Below are 8,649 nucleotides of genomic sequence, written 5' to 3'. Positions count from 1 at the left end.
GTGAGACCCAAAGTTACTTAAATATGCACATTAACAAGGGGGGTCCTGGGAAGCCCTCTGCCAGACATAAGTCCTGGTTACGAGAGACTTACCAAATTCAGCCAGTAACCTGAGAGAATCATGTCCAGACTATATACCGTTGTATCTTAAGTGAGACCCAGGTAGCTTGCCCCAGAGTGCCCTGGTAGATTTCTTTTGACCAGGCTGATGTGTACTTGGTCATCATGAAAAGTAATAACTCCCGGGCACCAGGACTTGTTGTGCAATAGAATTTTTACAGCATCCCCTGAGCAATGGGCCCATTTTTTGTTCTGCCTCTTTTAGAACATCCTACTAGAGCAAAAGTTCCATGTACAAGGCATTGGGGTCATATAGTTATCATTTTTAAGAAGGGGGATTGTTCAGACCCTCTGAATTACTGGCCCATTATGCTATTAGACACAGACCAAAAAATCTTCGCACCACTGATATTAAGGGACTTAACACAATGGCCGGAGAGCAATTCCATTCTGAATGACTACTAGTTAGGTTTTAGACGTAGTGTGGGAACAACCCTGCCTAGAGCAATTATAGATGGGTCATGAGGGAGGGGTGGTGCTACATGTTGTCAGCTTCGACCTGCCCCTCGCGTTCAACACCATAAGCCGTGACCATCTATGGTGGAAACTACAACAGCTAGGAGTACCACTAGTTCTGCAATGCATCCTGGTTCGGCTTCACAAGGACTCTTCCATCATGGTATTTCTTAATGTGCAAGGTGATATTACTAATTCCATATTAACTCAGTGGGGTTTATGGCAGAGGTGCATTTTGGCGTCTCTGCTGTTTAACCTCTATATGGCTGATTTGGGAGATTTTCTACAGTTCTCACTGATTCCACCGCAGGTTTTCAGACACATTCCCCTGATTCTTTACGCTGACGACTTGATTCTAATGGACCCCTCTAGAGTGTGTCTTCAGAGATCAATCAATGCTTTTGTAGATTATGCAGGACAGAACCACCTAATCAATAATGAAAGGAAGACTAAGATATCTTTTTTGGGGAAAAACAAAAGGAAACCCATGGTGTGGCAATTAGCTGGGAGAAAATTTTGAAAATGTTGAATATTTGACCTACTTGTGATTCAAATTACTGATCCATTCAAACTGCCAAACTTTGGTGGATATGTGAAGGTAAATGCAAGAGCATTTGGTTTTCAGATGAGGCACTTTCTGAGCAGGTTTGGGAAATGTACAGTATTCTCAGTAAGAACATTTTACTTGGCTAAGGTAGTACTGGTGCTCATCTACTGAGTGGAAGCGTACCAGTTGCTAAGTCAATTTGATTTCACAATTTTTGAAGGAATGGTTTGGAAGACGGCTTTGTTCCTCCTGAGGAGCGTCCCTATGGTAGCACTCCATTTTTAATTGGGCTTAGCTTCTTTAAATATGTACATTCTCGGGAACAGAGCAAGGGGAGAGGAGAATCCATTCGTCAAGGTCTGTGTAAAGGCATTGTTGGAGAGGGGAATTGATTTGGTGGCGGGAATCTCCGACCTCCGGGCACTGAAAAAGAAACTGTTTGCAAAGGATTGGTGCGACCCGATTAGTGCAACGGCCACGTATAAACGTTTGGAAAGTTTGGCAAGAATACATAACTTGGGGAACCCGCTCAATACTTGCAACTTTTTCCCTCGCCTTCTGCGCGAAAGACTTATATGCGTTTCCGTTTGAATCTGCTGAGCACAAGGGACAGCCTGTTGATCAGGAAAAAAGACCTGGGTGCCCTGCTGTGCTGCAGATTCTGCATGCAGGAACCTGAGTCGTTAAAACATTGGATTATTGACTGCCGAAGTTTAGATGAGAAAATAATTTTATTTTTGACCGCTTTGCTAGTAATATTAGTTTTGTTTTAAATTATGTACTGTGGGATAATGTGTTTAGTACTTGATCAGTAGCTATGATTATCTCACTGTTTCACTTTATGAAAGATATAAGTATAATAGAAAGGATCTTAAAGAAACCAGTGAACATGAATGTATGGGATTGTTTTAGTACTGTATCAGTAGCCCTCATTATTGCACTTTATGAAAGCCATAAGGAGGAACTGAACGGACTGGAAAGGTACCATTGAACATGTGTGTGTTGTCTTTATATTGATAGGTTTTAAAATGGCGATTTATATTGTGTAAGGTTTGTTTAAAACCAACTTTGGTTGTTTCCTAGAATTTGCACAATAAAGTAAAAAAAATGTAAAGCACCACAGTTGTTCACAAAATGCCTAGCTCCAGTGGCAGCCCTCTTCAGACGCTCGGGCATCTATGGGTAACCTTACCTGGACGAATGACTAGTGCACGCTCCATCCTTGCCACTAGCAACACAGCACACTGACAAGACCATCCGGTCTCTGATATCTCTGGGATTCTCCATCAATTTTCTGAAATCATGCATACAGCCTGCTCAAAGCTGGCTGTTCCTAGGCTCACGCATCAACACCTTAGCATGTTGTGCCACCCCTCAGAAGAGAGGGTCAAATCAATTCTGCACAGTGACTGGCCACATTGATGATAGTGTCTGTCTGCTCCATCAAGTCTCTACTAGGGATGATGTCCTCCTGCATACTTTTGGTCCTGCGCTCCATATGAGGCCTCTTCAGGAATTTGTCGATGCCACGTGTCAGGGTCCTGGGAGGACAAACCTCTCCTCACACCACCTTTTCACAAAGTGCTTCACTCATGGAGTCATCGTGACAACCTCATACAGAGCACTCCCTTTCCCCTTCAGATACAACAGGTTACCATTACCACGGATACCTCCCTAGAATGGTGGTGAGGCCAGACAGAACAGTACCACATCAGGGGGCTATGGCAACCCAAAGACAGACCAATCCCTTCACATCAATGTCCTGGAATTACAGGTGGTGTTCTGGGTTCTAAAGTCCTTCAAGCCACAACTTCGGAACAAGGTAGTGTGCATCTTCACCGACAACACTACACCATGTTATACATCCGTAAACGGGGGTGGAGGTACCCGCTGTCCAGTCTTGTCTGCAAAAGCACAGGCACTATGGTGCTGGCCAATAGCACACATGTTTCTCCTCCTCTGCCACCTACCAGGGATTCACAATACCATTGCGGACTCTCTCCGAAGGGAGCACCAGTCCAGCAATGAGAGAGAATCTCATCATGTCCAGGTTCTCCATCTCCTCTCTCATTGGGGGGGTGGAGGGGGCATGCATTGCATTGTACGCCAAAGCAACCAACACCAAGTTTAACCAGTTTACCTTTCGATGTCCCCAGATGGGGAGTCTGGAGGACGTCTTCTCATTTCTATGGGAGGGGAATGTTCCTCTGTGCCTTTCCAGCAATACCGCCCATCCTTCCAGTTCTAAATACACTCAAACATAGCTGCTGCAAAATGATTATGGTTGCTCCGGCATGACCACGCCGAATTTGGTACTCCGACCTGCTCCACCTGTCAGTAGCCCCTTATATCAACTGCCTCCTCTTTCCAACCTCTCCAGAGATGGTGGGTCCATGCTACACCATTATCAAGCGTCCCTCAATTTCACGGATTGGCTCCTGCAGCTGTAGAATTCGGGCATATAGTATTGCCACTGAGAAAGCAAAGTAATTCTTGCCAGGGCTAGAGCATCCTCTATGCTGTCCTTTTATAAGCACAAATGGATGCGTTTTCCAACTTGGTGTGCATCTCAGTAGCTACACCTACTCCAAATCCGAGCCTCTCAAATCTTGCAATACCTCCTTTCTTTGGCTAAGGTGGATCCGGCACACTCCATCAAAGTGTATTTAGCAACCATTTCCCACTACACATGCACTGCAGACCAACCTTTTCTGTAGTCACAATGACTCATCAAAGAGTTCCTCAAGCGACTGTTCCCACCTTCCTCCCCTCCCCCATTGTACAAGCCCCGCTTCAGCTTGGGAACCTAATGTGGTTCTCTCCAAGTTAATGGTCCTCCATTTGATCCTCTGCATCATGCTCTGCTGTAATTCCTCTCCTGGAAAGACAGCATTTCTAGTTGCCATCACTTCAGCCAGGTGAGTAGGGGAATCGCAAGCATTATACTGCAAGCCCCCATACCTGACTTTTCATCAGTCCAAGATTGTTCTCCAAAATTAACCCTTCATTCCTGCCAAAGGTCTGTTTGGCTTTTCACCTAAATTAACCTATGCTGCTCCCCGTGTTCTTTGGCTCTCCCTCTATGCCAGCAGAATGGGCCTTGTCACACATGCCCTCAAGTTTTATTTGACTTGCACAAAGGAGTTCCACCAGTCATCACAGCTTTTTGTGGCATTCAGACCTCTGGGCAAGGGCAAAGCCCTGGCAAAGTTTTCCATTTCCAGATGGCTAAATGGGTGCATCTGACAATAGCCATCATCTGGCCAACAGACCCCTGCCAGGAAGACCAAGAGCACACTCGGCTGGAGCCATGGCTTTCTTCGTATCTGGCGTCGCCCTCCTCGACATCTGCAAGGCAGCCTGTGAAGGTCTATCCAAACCCTCACAAAGTTCTACTGCATCAACAGGGATTCCAGCGAGGAGTCCTGTGTTGGCCAGGCAGTGCTCTGCAACCTGTTTTATGAGGTAAGGTTTCCAGAGGTGAGTTCAATTGCTTCTGTAGAGCTGTACCCCCTACCCTTGGTTGTGTATATGTACTGCTGCATAATCATAATCAATTATGTGAATCCATGAAAGAGCCAATGCTGGAGAAGGAACAAAACTCCTGATCTCCTGTGTTGGTATCTTTCATGGATTCACATGCGACCCTCACGCCTACCACTCTCTGGCTCTTCTTGGTTCCTACTACCGTATTGCGTTAGCTTTCAAATCTGAAGATGGCCACCAGGGGTGGAGCTAAGGATGACCTATGTCATTGACTTGGGCAGTATGACACAAAGTGACACTGATAGACTACAAAAGTGAAGCAGTTTTTAGCTTTGAAGCTAAACTGCTTTAATATTATTGAGGATTCCCAGCCTGACAGGGAATATTCAAAGAGCATATGAATCCATGAAAGATACCGATGCTGGACAACAGGAGTTACAGCCAAGTAATTATTTCCTAGTCAGTTTCTGGAATATTTACATAAAAATAGGCAGCGTTCAGGCATCGTAATACAATGTACTGCCAGCACTGCCACCATTATTACCGCTCACAATGTCCCTCGCAGCCTCTCTACGTTCCGGATGAGGAAGGAACAGCAAACGGAACATAAACTCAACCAACCTATCAAAACTAAAGATTCTAAAATCTAAAGCAGTTCATTGTCTCAGGACCTTCTTGTTCACTGACTCGGATGAAAGGCAGTTTGTAATGCCTTCAACGTTCCTTCCTGTCCCACTCTCCAGTTCCATAGGAATTCTGTATTCTGTCACCATCTTGAATAGGGTTGAAATCCTGAGCATGCAATTGTCATTAAGGAAAAGGTTTCCCCAAAGTATGGTTTCCCACATTACACTTTTCCCACGTTAACACAAACAACCAGACTCTACATTCACAGCAACAGTTCTCACTGTGCAGCTAGGGGTCAAGGGAAATAAGGGAAAACTGACAGTAGCCTCCCTTTAGGGCTCTGTTCCTGGGCAGATTTGCACAGTTTCTTCCTATGTAATCTAGCTAAAAGAAGCAGCGTGGATGTTCTCAGCAGTCTCCCATGACCTTTCCTTAGGACCATAACTCTTCCAATCAATCTGGTACTGTAACCCCCCCATGATTTACGCAAGTCTAAAATCTCCTTAACCTCATTCATCTGAATCTACAAAGGAAATAACTGAAGAAGCTTGTCTTGCTAACCCAGTTTCTTCATTGAAGGGCTTTAACAGACTTACATGAAATGCTGTATGTACTTTAATTTCTCTAGGATTTTTGAGAAGATTTTTAACCCAGTAGGTGTAAAACTCAATCTCAAATGGACCCACAAATCTTGGACTAAATGTATTTCTACCTCGAAATCTCAAGTGTTTAGTACCTTGTCCCCTATCTGATAATTTGGAGTCGTCCTACTCCCTTTATCTGCAAACTGTTTACTTTTGAGCTTACTTTTCTATGGTGTCTTGTCTGGAATTTGTAAATGTTCTTGAATTATTCCCAACTTTCCTTCAGCTTTTGGGTTTACCTCCACTTCCTCAGTAAGATTCTGCAAAAAATCTAGTATGATAATCAAGATTACTAAAGGAGGCTGACAATGTAGTTGAATCCTTTGCACTATTATTATAACTGAATTCTGCTGCCCAAACCAGATGCACCCAACTCGCACCTGAAATACTTTTCGAGCTCCTGGTTAACACATTCAGTCTGTCAATTAGTCTGTCCATTAGTCTGGGAATGGAGGTGAAATGATCCTCAGGTTATCACCCTCAGTTTCTCACAAAAGGCTCTCCAGAACATCGATACGAACTGTGATCCGGTCTGAGATTGCATGAGTGGGCAATCCGTGTAATCTAACTAGCCCTTGTAGGAAACTATGGGCTACTCTTACTGCTGTAATCTTTCCTTGCTGCTTTCGTCAAAAGATCCACCAATTCCAAGATTGCGGAACAGCCCTGGTACAATGTTATGTTGATTTATAGCGCGCACCACTACCACCCCGGAGCAATCTCCAGGCGATTGTGTGGCTCTGCATGAGAGGGGGTTGGGGTGATTAGTGGGGGTGGGGTGAGAGGATAGGTTCAGAACCAGGGAAACTGGCATCTGTGGGTGTTGTTTTGCATGTTGGGGTTTGTGCGGGCAGCCTTGTGCATTGTAACTGTATGGGTAGGATTCATGCCTCGGGTGTGTGGTAGTGTTTTGTGTTGGTGTCAGTGTGTTGTGGTGGGTTTCGTAGTGCGCACTGGTTAGATAGTGTCCATAAGGGATCCAGTCACGGGTGGCCGTAGCTGTAAAATAATCTCGTATCTTGGTGTGTAATTGCATTTTGGATGGTTTATGGACTTTGTAGGTGGTTCACTCTATGTGTGCTTCAACATCTAGAGAGACTGCGTGTGAACATAGTATTTATTCTTGGTTTGTTCGTGTAGAGTGGCTAGTCCAAGGTCTGGTGTAGTGGTGTCAGTTATGTTGGAGGAGCAGGAAGGGGAACATGGGTTAGTAAGTTGTTCGGTTTGTTGGAGCCTCTGGTGCGGCTCTTTGGTTGCCACTGGTTTATAGCCAGGTTCTTTCTTGCTTGTTCTTTGGCGCATCTTGTCTCCCCTCTGGTTGTTTGTCTGTGGTGTTGTTGTTGCCGGTGTCCCTTCGAGGTTGTCATTGCCTGCTGAATTGCCAGGTTTTTAGCAGTTTCCTGAAGGTGATGTGGTCTTCTGAGATTGTAATTTCTTGGGACATGGTATTTCAGATGTTAGCAATTATACGTGAGAACGCTGTTCCGACAAATTTCCCTTTTTCATACTGTTTTATATACCTATTTGTAGGTCATTGCTGGATTTTAGTTCCCTTCCTGGGCGACACTGGGTAATCTTGTCTTGGAGGAATTCAGCTCCTTGTCTGTGTAAGGCTTTGTGGACGATGCAGATTGCTTTGAATTTGATTAGCTTTTTTAATGGTAACCAGTATAGGCTTTTCAATGCTGGAGTGACATGGACTCTTCTGTTTAGTCCTGGTAGGATCCTGGCTGCTGTATATTTCACCCTTTGCAGTTTCTTTGTAAGTCTTTCTGGCATTCCTAGGTAGAGGCTGTTTGTGTAGTCAATTCTTGGGAGTATCAGGGATATGATTGTGAGGGTTCTGTGGGAGAAGGAGAGGTAATCCTCTGAGCAGTCGTACGAGGAAGAAGCATTTTTTGGCGATTGTGCTGGCTTGCGGTTCCAGGGATAGTCCATTATCCATGAGTATTCTTAGGTCATTTACTACGTTGGTAGGCTCTCATTGCGTTTCCATGCAGCCAGTCCAGTTGTGGGTTCCCTCTGTCGAATCCTGCAGGTGAGCATTATTTCTGCTTTTTCCGGGTCCAGTTTAAGATTGTTTGTTGTCATCCAATTGTAGATCTCTGAGAGGCAGTTGTTGAGGCTGTTATTTTGTTCCTGGGTTTAGTTTGTTTTCATGATCTGTTTTGCGTCGTCTGTGTAGTTGTAGGCGGCAAGTCTGTGGGTTCGAATGGTTTTCATGAGGGGGCACATGTAGATGTTGAATAGCAGAGGAGAAAGGCTGGATCCCTGTTGGACTTCTCAGGATATATATTTGGTATTTGAGGTGAATGGGGGTTGGTAGGTTCTTTAGGTTTGGTTTGTTAGGAATGAGGTAGGCCATTTTAGTGCAGATTCCTGTATGCAACATTCCATCAATCTTTTTATTAGTGTTGTCTGGCTGATTGTGTCGAATGCCGGTGATTTGTCCAATAGTATGAGGGCCGATTGGGCATCGTCATCTACGTTTATTTCCAGGTCATCCCACATCAATAGGAGTGCTGATTCTGTTCCTCTTATTGGTCTGAAGCCACCTTGTGACTGGTCGAGTATTCCATTTGTTTCAACGTATTTAAGAAGAATTTTGTACATGTGGTTCTCCAGGATCTCCAGGAACTTTGCTGGGTGTAGGGCAGGTTGGATATCAGTCTGTAGTTGCTTGGGTCTTCTGCGCTATCTGATTTAATTTTTATCAGTGGTTTAATGTATTCTGATTTGAAGGAGGAGGGTACTATTCCTGTTTTGAGTG

The sequence above is a fragment of the Ambystoma mexicanum genome, chromosome 10 (assembly GCF_040938575.1).
Source record: "Ambystoma mexicanum isolate Mex_15411 chromosome 10, UKY_AmexF1_1, whole genome shotgun sequence".
NCBI lineage: Eukaryota > Metazoa > Chordata > Amphibia > Caudata > Ambystomatidae > Ambystoma > Ambystoma mexicanum.
Note: the sequence above shows the minus strand (reverse complement) of the source record.